The following is an 11,265-nucleotide window of genomic DNA, read 5'->3' on the forward strand; positions in this document are numbered from 1 at the left end:
GGGGCAGCATGGGTGTCCACGTAGCAGTATGTGTGGACCACACAGTGGGCGGCCATCCTTTGGTTCTTATGCGGCCATCGTACAGGCACCCTGGTAAGTGTGTACGGTCTAAATTTTGGAGCGGGGTCCCCAAATTTGGAACGCCTGCCTCGATTCCCTGGGGGCGAATTTTTTTTTTGTCTGGGAGGTTCTCTTGGTCGTTGGGGTTCAGACCGTTCGTCAATCGGACGCCCGGTCATGCATTTATTAAGGTTTAAAGGTCGTCACTTTTTTAACTAAAAGGACTGAAATTTGCGTATAAGCTTAATCCGGTGTCCGTTTTGGATGCTGTAAAATCCTATACTAGGGTAAAATTGCACATAGATTCCAAAGTTGGGCTCATAATTTGAAGATTCTAAGAAGAAATGACTCATTTAATAAAATCATTGATTTTTATACCATAAAAACTCTATTACATGGACATTTCTTTATTAGTGAAGATGGGTATGTTACAAAACAAGATGCTTAGATGTAATTATGCTTATATTTATGCATAAATAATTTTTATATTAAAAGAGGAAGTCTCACCATATTTTTATGTAATTATGTTTGTGTATAAATTTAATAATGCTAAAAGAGAAATTTTCATGATATTCTATGCATAAACATTTTAAATGCCAAAAGAAGGATTTTTGTTACATTTTGAATATATATTCATAATATGTGCATGCATAAATATCTAGAGGTCAAAAAGATAACTTTTTATAATATTCTATGCATAGATATTTTAAATATTAAAAGAGAAAATTTTATTATATTTTAAATAGGTATATTCATGGTATGTATATACATGAATATTTTTGTTTTATCAAAAGAGAAATTTTCATCATATCTTTAAATAGGAATATGCATAATAAAATTTGGTATAAAAAAGAGAAAGTTTCATCATATTTCTATGTAGATAATTATGGCATATTGATGGCTACGTTCAAATGGAGAAGAGAATATTTAAGAATATTTTTATGTGAATATTCTAATAAAATGATATATGCATATTTATTAAAGGATCATTTAGAAAAATAAATATCCTTGTTAAATTCCATTATTCACGAGTAGAACTATTCCAAGAAAGAATGAATTTTCATATTATTACGATTAGAAATCATAGTTTTTTATGAGATAAATGGAGAAATATCTTGGAAATAAATCTAGGAATAAATTCAAGTAATTCTGTGCTAAACCATGATCACTTGAGAAAGGTGGTTCAGTAAGATGCCTGCCCATCTCTTGAATCGTAAATTAAGTCAAAGAATTGTGACCATTCCCATTTCTTCAGTACGAAGAATGGATAACCGACTGATTTAGAGAAGTTTTCCCTAAGACTTGAATTCGTCTAGAAATAAGTTAGAAATTCATTTTAAATTGTATTTGATGGATGGATCAACCGAGATACGAGATTCGTGATTTCCATTAAGGAAGTCTGGGTTTTGAAAAAGGGTCTTCTGTAACCAATACTAGAAATGTTTTCTCGTGAAATGGCTTTTCGTGAGAGAGGAAATCAAACTCAATGGGAAAAACGTACTTGCATAGAAACTCTATTTTTGTAAAGGATTGTCTTATGCCAGAATGCTAGAGGAATCATTTGGTGTATTGTTAGTTGCTACTTCTGCCTGCTACTAGCACTTCGGAGTTCAATGCGCAGAGAGGGCAGGGGTCTCACAAATTTGGTAGAAGAACATCCTTTATTGATACCGTGGATGCTCACTAGCAGTGTGGCCCTCATTCAATATTTTGTTGTTTGCTCATTGGCACTGTAGCTTCCCTATATAAAATAAAACCTCACTTGTATCACTTTAGGTTGAGTTTTGTGACAATTTGGAAGTTGAACATCCAAATTGCTATAAAATTTCACCTCTCTCCTAACGTAGCATGAATAATCTTCAATGCAAGAAGGCACGTTCTTACAATTGCTAAAACACATGTTCCAAATGGTTGATAAAGTAGGTACCTTGCTCATGTCATGGAGGGTCATGTCAACATTGTCTCACTCTAGGTTGAGTTTTGTGGCAATTTGGATATTGAACATCTGAATTGCTACAAAAGTTCACCTCTCTCCAAAAATACAAACACATATTCCCATCTTCCAAAAATACCAAGTACTTTTTCCAAAAATACAGGTTGCCGTTGTCTTCTCCATCGTCGTGCTGCCGTTAAATCAATGTATAACATCCTTTCTATTTCAAAATGGATGTTTTATATCCATCCATTGCAAAGGAATTAGTATGAGTAAAGTGTTTCTTTGTTGGTTTTCTTAATGCATGTTTTGGTTTGTGCTAGGTTCTTGTGTTTGATAGTTTCTAAATTTTATTTGCATTAAAGTTGGCTATTATAGTTTGAAACATTTGTTTATTTTCTTTAATGAACAGAAACCCCCCTCAATCAATACCAAACAAAAGAAGAGATCAAGCACTACTGGTGAGGATAGTGATTGTCCTCAATAGTTCATTATACATTTAAATCATGATAGACATGAGAAAGAGCGCTTGTTGCTTAGAAATATTGCTCCACCAATTGAAGAAGAGCTACAAGAGTTTTTTCATCTTGCTAAGCCTTCAAATGCTTATTTTTACAAGGTTGTGGTCATGTCTCAAATCTTGTTGATATTGTTCCTAGAAAAGAGTACACCTTCATTTTTGCTTTTATTCTTTATTGATTCAATATGACTGGCTCTACTGATGATGAGAAAGTGTTTATATATAAGCAAGTTTTAAAATGGTTGAAGGATATTAAGCTTATTACAATAGCTTCTCTTTGGTGAGTGGTTATTTTTCATAGTACTACGTAAGCAACATCTGTTCGTGCTGCTTTGGTGAGTGAGACTATGCTCATGAGTCTTTAGTGTGGTATGTCTCATTATTTTTTAGTTTCTTTATTTTTTAAACAAATTATTTTTTATTTCAATATGCAAAGCTTTACATTAAAAATATTTTACTCCTTTTTACAGGGACAAATCCAATATTGATCATGTGCCAGGGTTTCGTTTTAAGGGTTGCTTTGAGATGATGATGGTTGGATATTGTGACGAGACAGAGAAAAAACGTGTTAAGGCTCATGTTTCTGAAATAAATATCTCTAATGTTTTTGTTTTTCTTGCTGTCACTCATACGCTTCGTCATGTAACAAAGTCCAAATTATTAGTAAATATGTATCAGAAGCCTCAGTGATTAAGCAATCATTTGATTGATCTTTTTTCACTTTAAGATGATAGGGTTTTGGAGCTCTTCTCTGGGATAGGTATATATTGGATCTCTAACGTTTTTTCTTTGAGCTCTCAAAGTATGTATTTTCATCTTAAATATTTAAACTTTATTGTAGGGATGACTATTACTTGTGCATTACAACGCAAACGGAATTTTGTGGTTGTGGAGCTTGATGAGGTTCAAGCATGCTTTATACACATGCGAATAAAGGGCTTCGCAGAGCTACCTGATCAAGACCAACAAGTCAGAGCAACATCTATTGAGAACAATGAAAAGTTTTAATTTGCTTCTAAAGAACCATTACCTCCTCTATTTGATGAGCCAAGGGAATTAGCAGACTTGGCTGAGATGGAGGGTGAAGGCGATGTCTTAATTCTTTCAAACACAGAAGAAACTATAGTGGAGGGAGATCAAAATAATAATGATAGGTGAGAAAGATTCCCAATCCCAAAATAAATACTTGATTACTAGTTAAGTTTTTAGTACTAAAATTAAGTGCTTCTACCAGCTAGTAGGATTGGTAGGACTTTATATTTGAGAATTGATACTTTGTAATTGAAGAAGGTGCATATGCACCAATAATAGGACGTTATATTATGATTTTGATAGCTTTTAGTCATGCTAGGTTTTGCCTTAGCAAAGTAGACACTTTGTATGCCAATTAAACTTTAATTAATACATTTTTTAGTAATCTTTTTTAGCATTACATTCTTTATTTTGAATTTAATTGGTTCTAGTTTACTTGTGATTTGAAATTGTTGTTGTTGAAAAGTGTTAGAGCACTATTTATTATCTTCAAATAATGATGTGTTGTAATTTATTTATTTAATTATAGATTTTGATATATTATTAATGAAAAATCTTAATGATTACAACATTGCACAAACATTACACTTTTCTTGACATTATTTCTCAAAAGATTAAACTTTATTGTATAGAAGAATGTAACATTACAAAAGCTTTACAATTTCATTAACTTAAATTTGCTAACTATATCGCTTTGAATTTTTTTAATAAGCTAATAAATTTTTTTTCTAGCTTTCCTTGTATGTTCAAGTATTTTAAATCTTACAAAATGTTATTTCTTTAGAAGCTGCTATTTGTGTAATAATAAAAAATAAAGTATTGTATAAACATGGTTATTTTAAAGATAATTCAAGTATAAAAAAATTGATATATTTTTAAGGTAGTGCTTTGATTTACATTAATTTATTTAAAATGTAAACAAATTTCAGTCTTTTGTGAGAATCAAATTATAAATATCTTACCAATACTCAAAAAAAGATATATATTTTCAATATTTGGGAAGGGAATCTTTCCAAGTAGTCTAGGTCAACTACCTATTTTACTCGCAAACGTGTTCATAGCTTTGAAGTTATAAAATTGAGTAAACACTTTCTAAATGTGAAGTGAGTAAACACTTCATTTTTCTCTTTTATGAAATACATGCACTCTTTCTTAGTGTGGTTACTAAATGAAAGGTACATAATAATAACATCCTTTGATTGATGCCATCTTTGTTGGTCCCCAAAAATCAAAATGCACCACACCCAAAGGTATTTGACTTTGATGCTTATCATGTAAAAATATGTGCTTGCCTAATTTGCATGCTTCACATACTCTATACATTCCATCCACCGTAATGCTTATCATGCAAAAATATGTGCTTACCTAATTCACATGCTTCACATACTCCATACATTCCATCCACTTTGAATTTTGGCAAACCTATAATAATACTTTGGGCCTACATATTCTTCAAGAACTTAATATTGAGATTTCTAATGCATTTATACCTAATATCAATGTCTATAATCACACTGGTACCTTGTGAAGCCCTTCACTTTCAGGCATGGTTACATCTAATGTAAACATTCTGCCATCTCTTTTTCCCTTTGCAACCAAGTAGTAATGGTTATTGAAGTCTTCCACATGATATCCATGAGGGTTAAACCTTTCTTAGAAATCATGCTTATTCATTTTCTCAACAAAAGCTAATTCTTTGTTGTGTGTGGCACGTGAAGCACATCAATAAGATACTTCATTTTCCCATCCTGTATAGACAAAGCCACTTTCCCAACATGCACAATAGGGTGCATTGTATCATCCATTGCTTCTACATAACTTGGCTTTTCCAAATCCCTTAATTATTTGAACCACTCACACCATGGTTGGTTATGTGGTTGAAGGTACTCAAATCAACATACCATACATATGTTGAATTCGGTGCATCTTTAGTCGTGGAACTAAGCATATGTTGCATCACATAAAGTTTCTCACTTTTATCTTTAGCTTGCTTACTTGATAACTTGCATAGTTCCCTTTGCTACAACTTCCCACTAATTATGTCCTTTTGCTTTTTATAATAAGTAGTTTAGCATAGTGATAGCACTATATGTTATTTCCACTTTCATTGCGTTACCATCCACCTCAGCCTCTCTAGATCCCCTTGCCTCTAGAGTGGCCTCTTCCACCTATTTGCTAATTGGAATCTTATCGTTATTGTCCGCGATTCTTGTTTCCATATCGACATGCACTTTGGACTCTAGATGAAGAAGATCTTCCTCTACCTCTACCTATGTCTGTATAGAAGGCCTACTCTTGCATATTATACTAGAGGATCCAACATGCACTGATTAGAAGGGTTATAAGATCTTGAAAGTTTGAATTTTTTTTTGAGTCTGGACATATGTCGAAACACTGATCACACTCTTTTTCAAGACCATTCAAAGTGACTCGTGGCGCTGTCATCATCAATTGGTGCTCCAATAGAGGTGAGGGCATCTACAAGTCATTTTATCTTCAATGACTAATCATTGATACATAGCTTATTATACAAGTCGTGATTTAAAGTTCTGCATCTTTCAAGCCTTGGCACTTATGGTATGTAACTTAACTAAGGTATCCAATGCATCTTTAGGTGTCACTGACATCGTATATATATATAACCTTGTTGGCCCTCTCTCATGCCATGGGCATGCACTTGTTTGTGGACTATGAGCAATGAGAAGAAGAAGACATTGCGAGCATCATATGTGAGCCATGTAAGTCATCTACTAATGAGATACATAATCTAGCTGCCTCATAACCTTGCTAATGTGATTCCATTGCCATCAAATCCACAAGATTTCTATTATCTTTATATGGTATGATCGCATATAATTATATCTATGTCCACATTTAATTGTTGGCTCTTAAGATTTATCTTTAGTAATTTTCACATAACAAATTAATCATTTCATTTTGATATATTGCATGTCGAATGAATGGTCAAATTTTAAAACTATATGTCATGCAAGAAGCAATTTCAAAAAGTGCATATATTACTTTAAACTTTGTAGGAAGTTAGAACCCATCAAATTTTGGCCATGAATTCTGACTTGGCTAGGTTGATCTTGTAGCCTTAGGTGTTAAAAAAGGTTTCAAGGATGTTTAGTAGTTGCATCAGTAGTTGTTTCACACTCATGGTGGTAAAAGATTATGCATTATGTTACATCCTTGGGCATCCCACACATATGCATTTAGTGCTATAATTGATACCCTATCTAGATGCTTTCATTAGGCCACATGACCACTACCATATACCAATTTAGAAGGCTTGTTTGTGAACATTGCTAAAAGATTTATCTATAGTCTTGATTAGGACATCCTTTCCGTTAGTGTTACATGTCATGCATGGCATACCAAATGGTGCCACGTAGCGTAATGTGGTAAAAAAGATACATTTTTAGCAATTAGAATGTTAATTTTTTTAATACTTGTAGAGGGGCCACTTTTAAAATTTTAAAAAATGCATGAATAATAAGCGCACAAAGGTAAATGAAAAACAAGGTAAGCTCTGGAGTGTCAAAACATGTTTTAAATGGAAAATAAGTTACTATAAAAGTGTTAGAACATATTTTATATGTTGCCATAACATTTTGGGCTAGATAAAAAGAAGTCTTAATAAAAATGGCAAGAACAAGAGCATATGAAAAAGTAAGAGACAAGTTACCATTGACCGAGCATATGAAAAAGAAAAACCTAATTTAACATTGATTGGGCATTACTTTAGAATCAAAGTAAAAAATTGCAAGACAAGTAGGAGCTTGCAAAAGCCAACATAGCTACTTGATGCCTTCCAACCTTTGAGCATGTATATATCTAGCACTCCTTGTTTCTCTTTGTAAAAAACATAAAATTTGAGATATTAACACACCAAACAAACTTATAAAAAAGTCAAATTACAATAAAGAAGAAGAAAAAGACAAATGGATGTAAGACTTATTCAAAAGAAAGAAAGTGTGTCACATTCTTTATTAATGTGGGGTGTTGAAATTGATATACAGTTTGAGATAACATCACCAAAACAAAAATAGCAAAAGTAGCAATAATAACACCTATAGTACCGAGAGTAATAACAACAATACACAAGTAGGGGAATAACTTAGCAACACACTTGTAAAATTAGCTAAAGTGAACAAGTCAAAAGACAAAGTTACAAATTGTAGTATATAGGAGGAGACACTACTATGACAATAGTGGGCCTTAACTTGTGTAGGATTTTGAGATGAAAATAAATACTTTATCCTTATTGTGTATTGGTTAAGACTTTGAGATGATATTAGTGATGAAAATCAATGTTCTACCTTCATCATGTAAGGCCGGGCATCCTCATAGATCAAGTAAAAAAGGCCAAATTGTATAAGAAGTGTTGAAAATTCTTCATTTTTAAAACTATAAAAGAACAACACCTTTGAAAATTGGTAAAATTGTAAGGTCATTTGAACGTTCAAAAGAAACCCACCCTTGAAATTTGGGGCTCAAAAGGCCAACCCCAAGTACATTTTATTTATAAGAGATGGGAAGTTCTTTCTCTCCTTGGATGCGGGTTCGATTTTGGCCCCTTGTCTAGAAAGGGATGAAAACAAAGAGTGTGTGTTTTCCTCGTCCTTGCCCAAAAATAGATAAAAAAACGTTTTATTGAGTGACAGGGTTAATTTGAAGGCCAAGGTACTTAAATTCTCAAGTCCAAAAAACAAGGCAATTTGAGCCCTACAAGCAAGGATACAATTTGAGGTGTGCTTCCATTGGTGAAATATATGAGAAGATGCCTAATGAAATGCCATAAATGGTATTTCACTTGACAAGGTAAGACTTTAAAAGGGATAACTTGAAGTTGCGACTTGAAATTTTGATCTTTGATTCTAGAAGATGATTTGAAAAGTTGAAAGACGAAACCAAAAATGGTGCAAAAATTTCAAGAGCGCGTGTGGGTACGTGTGGGCCCTGAGGGAAAGGGCTATTGGCACACGTGAGAGAGCGTTTTTCCCAGAACGACTTTTTATACGCGGCGCGGGTCTGTGCCCTAGCCGACGCTCAAGGTGGCGGGCCGAGTCGAGTCTATTATACGCGGCGGCGTTGTGTGCAGCACTCAAATTCCCATCTCCTGTCTCAGCGTGGCCAAAGCTCAAGGCGCTCTCTCTCTCTCTCTCTCTCTCTCACACACACACAGTACACACACAGGCACGCGCGCGCCGCGCCTTGATCACCCTCTCTCTCTCTCTCTCTCTGTCTCTCTCTCTCTCTCTCTGTGTGTGTGCCTCGTATCAGTTCTTACGCTTACATTGAACGTAGCCTACCACAATGAACGACCTCCTCTCTCAACGTTTCCCATCCGGTATAGAACCCCCCTCCCTCCCTGACTTGGAAGCAGGATCTGCCGCTGTCGATGGCCTCGAAATGTCTACCCACCTCGACAAATCAGGCGGCAAAAGCCTGGCTCGTTTCTTCGAAGAGGTTGGGATCCTGAAGAGCGAGATGGAGCAAATCAAGCAGCTCCTCCTCAAGCTTGAGGAAATCAACGATGAAAGCAGAACCGTCACCAGCGCTCAGTCCATGAAGATGGTAAGAGCCCGCATGGACACCCACATCGCCGAAGTTCTCAAGAAGGCCAAGTTTATCAAATCTAAACTCGAAGCCTTAGACAAGGCTAATGAAGAAAACCGGCTAATCCCTGGCTGCGAGCAAGGCTCCTCGACTGATCGAACCAGATTAACCATCACTAACAGCCTCAGGAAGACATTGAAAGATCTAATGGACGACTTCCAGGCTTTGAGACAGAAGATGAGCTCTGAGTACAGGGAAACCATTGAGAGAAGGTACTTCACCATTACAGGCGAGATTGCAAGCGAGGACACCATCGACCACATGATTGAGAGCGGAGAGAGTGAAACCTTCTTGCAAAAGGCTGTTAGGGAGCAAGGTAAGGGCCAGATTATCGAAACAATTAAGGAGATTCAAGAGAGGCATGATGCTGTGAAACAGATTGAGAAGAACTTGCTCGAGCTCCATCAGATCTTTATGGATATGGCGGTACTGGTGGAGGCCCAAGGTCACCAGATTGACAACATTGAAGATGCAGTGAAGGGGGCTGCTTCTTTTGTGAATAGGGGGACGAGAGAGGTCGAAAAAGCCAGGAAATTGCAGAAAAATAGTCGAAATTGCATGTGCATCGCCATCATCATCCTCTTGATCATCATAGCAGTGGTGGCGGTGATTCTTTACGAAAAATTTAAGTAGCAGAGAGCTGCTCATTAGCAACAAGCAAGCTTCTCATAAACATTGTATTTCTCTCTCTCTCTCCCTCCTGTACGCTGTACACACATGCCTATTGACTTTTGATAAAGTGTCATTTTTCGTTTTATTCGCACCACCAGCTCGTTTTGCGAATTGATTAAATTATTCCATACGTCACAGCTTGTGGTTTCATACTAAATGACTCTAATGACTCTGAAAATTCAGAGCTCCCAAATGTCTGTACTGATGAGGGATTTGCCTCCATTGATGTTTTTTATTTTTTATAAGGAAAAATCCTATGGATTCATAGTCGTAAAATTTGAGAAGAGGGACCAAAAGGATGAAAACATTGTTGAGCATGCACACAAGAGGACGCATGTCCCTCTCCCTGAAAGCTTGTGGGCAAAGAACATCGACTCTGAGACGTGGGGGCATGCACACAAGCCTTATCCTTCCTCGTGTTGTAACTATGTGTCACTGTCTTCTAACGGGGTAGAAGATAGACATGGGCGTCAAGGCCAAAGTGGACGGTGAGGGAACTTGAATGGAAATTGTACATTATATTGGCACCTTTGAAGACTGCATCACAAGAAGTAGCAAGGGGTTGATGATGATAGAGGCCACCCAGAGAGATTGTTGACGACGCAAGAAGAGAGGAATTGATGTCGTTTATGAGATGACGGTTATAAAAACCTTCATTAAATAAGGTTGAAAAAACCTAATAATATCCATAGCACTTCTAAGGTTTTCCTATTATGCCTCTTACACAAATTAATGAAAAAGCATTTCTCACTCGTTATCCGCCCCTATTCCGACTCACTATATGAAATCGATAAATTTCTATTCACAGCTCGTGGATCAATCACTACAAGAGGCGGGGCCATTATCCACGCTTTTTTCGTCGCTTTAGAACTAAGCTTAAAATCCCCTAAACGTCAAAATACGTGTCAAAAAAAGCGTCGAAATAATCGCCAAAATAAGCGTCGAAAAAAGCAATTTTATCACTCATTTTTCAACACTCTTTTCGACGATTATTTCGGCTCCGATTCCGACTGATATTTTGACTCCTATTTCGACTGGCATTTCGACACTTATTTCGACTATCATTTAGACGCTATTTTCGACGGATGCAGGAAACTTTCGATGCTTATTTCGACACGTGCAGGTATTAATTTTTTTTTAGCATAATGGTGCATTCAGCTGCAGTCTTATGCCAAATTTATAGAGTACCAAAGGCAACTGTACTCTGACAATGGCCAAATTATATTGCAAGATGTGAAATTTACATATCAAGCTCTGACAAGATAAGCCAAAATTGAAATTTACATATCAAGCTCTGACAAGATAAGCCAAAATTTGCATACAACCTATACAAGCTCAAACAAAGATGTGAGCTGACTAAAATGTGTATGTACAAGGGAAAAGACATGGGCAAGGCCACTCTATGTGGAGCCCTCACTCAGGATCA

At 35.8% G+C, this 11,265-nt stretch overlaps 1 pseudogene across 1 annotated transcript; it reads left to right on the forward strand.

Moving 5' to 3' along the window:
• The first annotated feature begins 8,428 nt into the window (after positions 1-8,428).
• Positions 8,429-9,924, forward strand: LOC147633113 (syntaxin-125 pseudogene; annotated as a pseudogene). Its single transcript, XR_015267083.1, has one exon. The product of XR_015267083.1 is annotated as a syntaxin-125 pseudogene (transcript).
• The last annotated feature ends 1,341 nt before the right edge of the window (positions 9,925-11,265 follow it).

This window comes from Cibotium barometz, chromosome 12 (assembly GCF_041138505.1).
Source record: "Cibotium barometz isolate CiBa-2024 chromosome 12, ASM4113850v1, whole genome shotgun sequence".
NCBI classification, from domain to species: domain Eukaryota; kingdom Viridiplantae; phylum Streptophyta; class Polypodiopsida; order Cyatheales; family Cibotiaceae; genus Cibotium; species Cibotium barometz.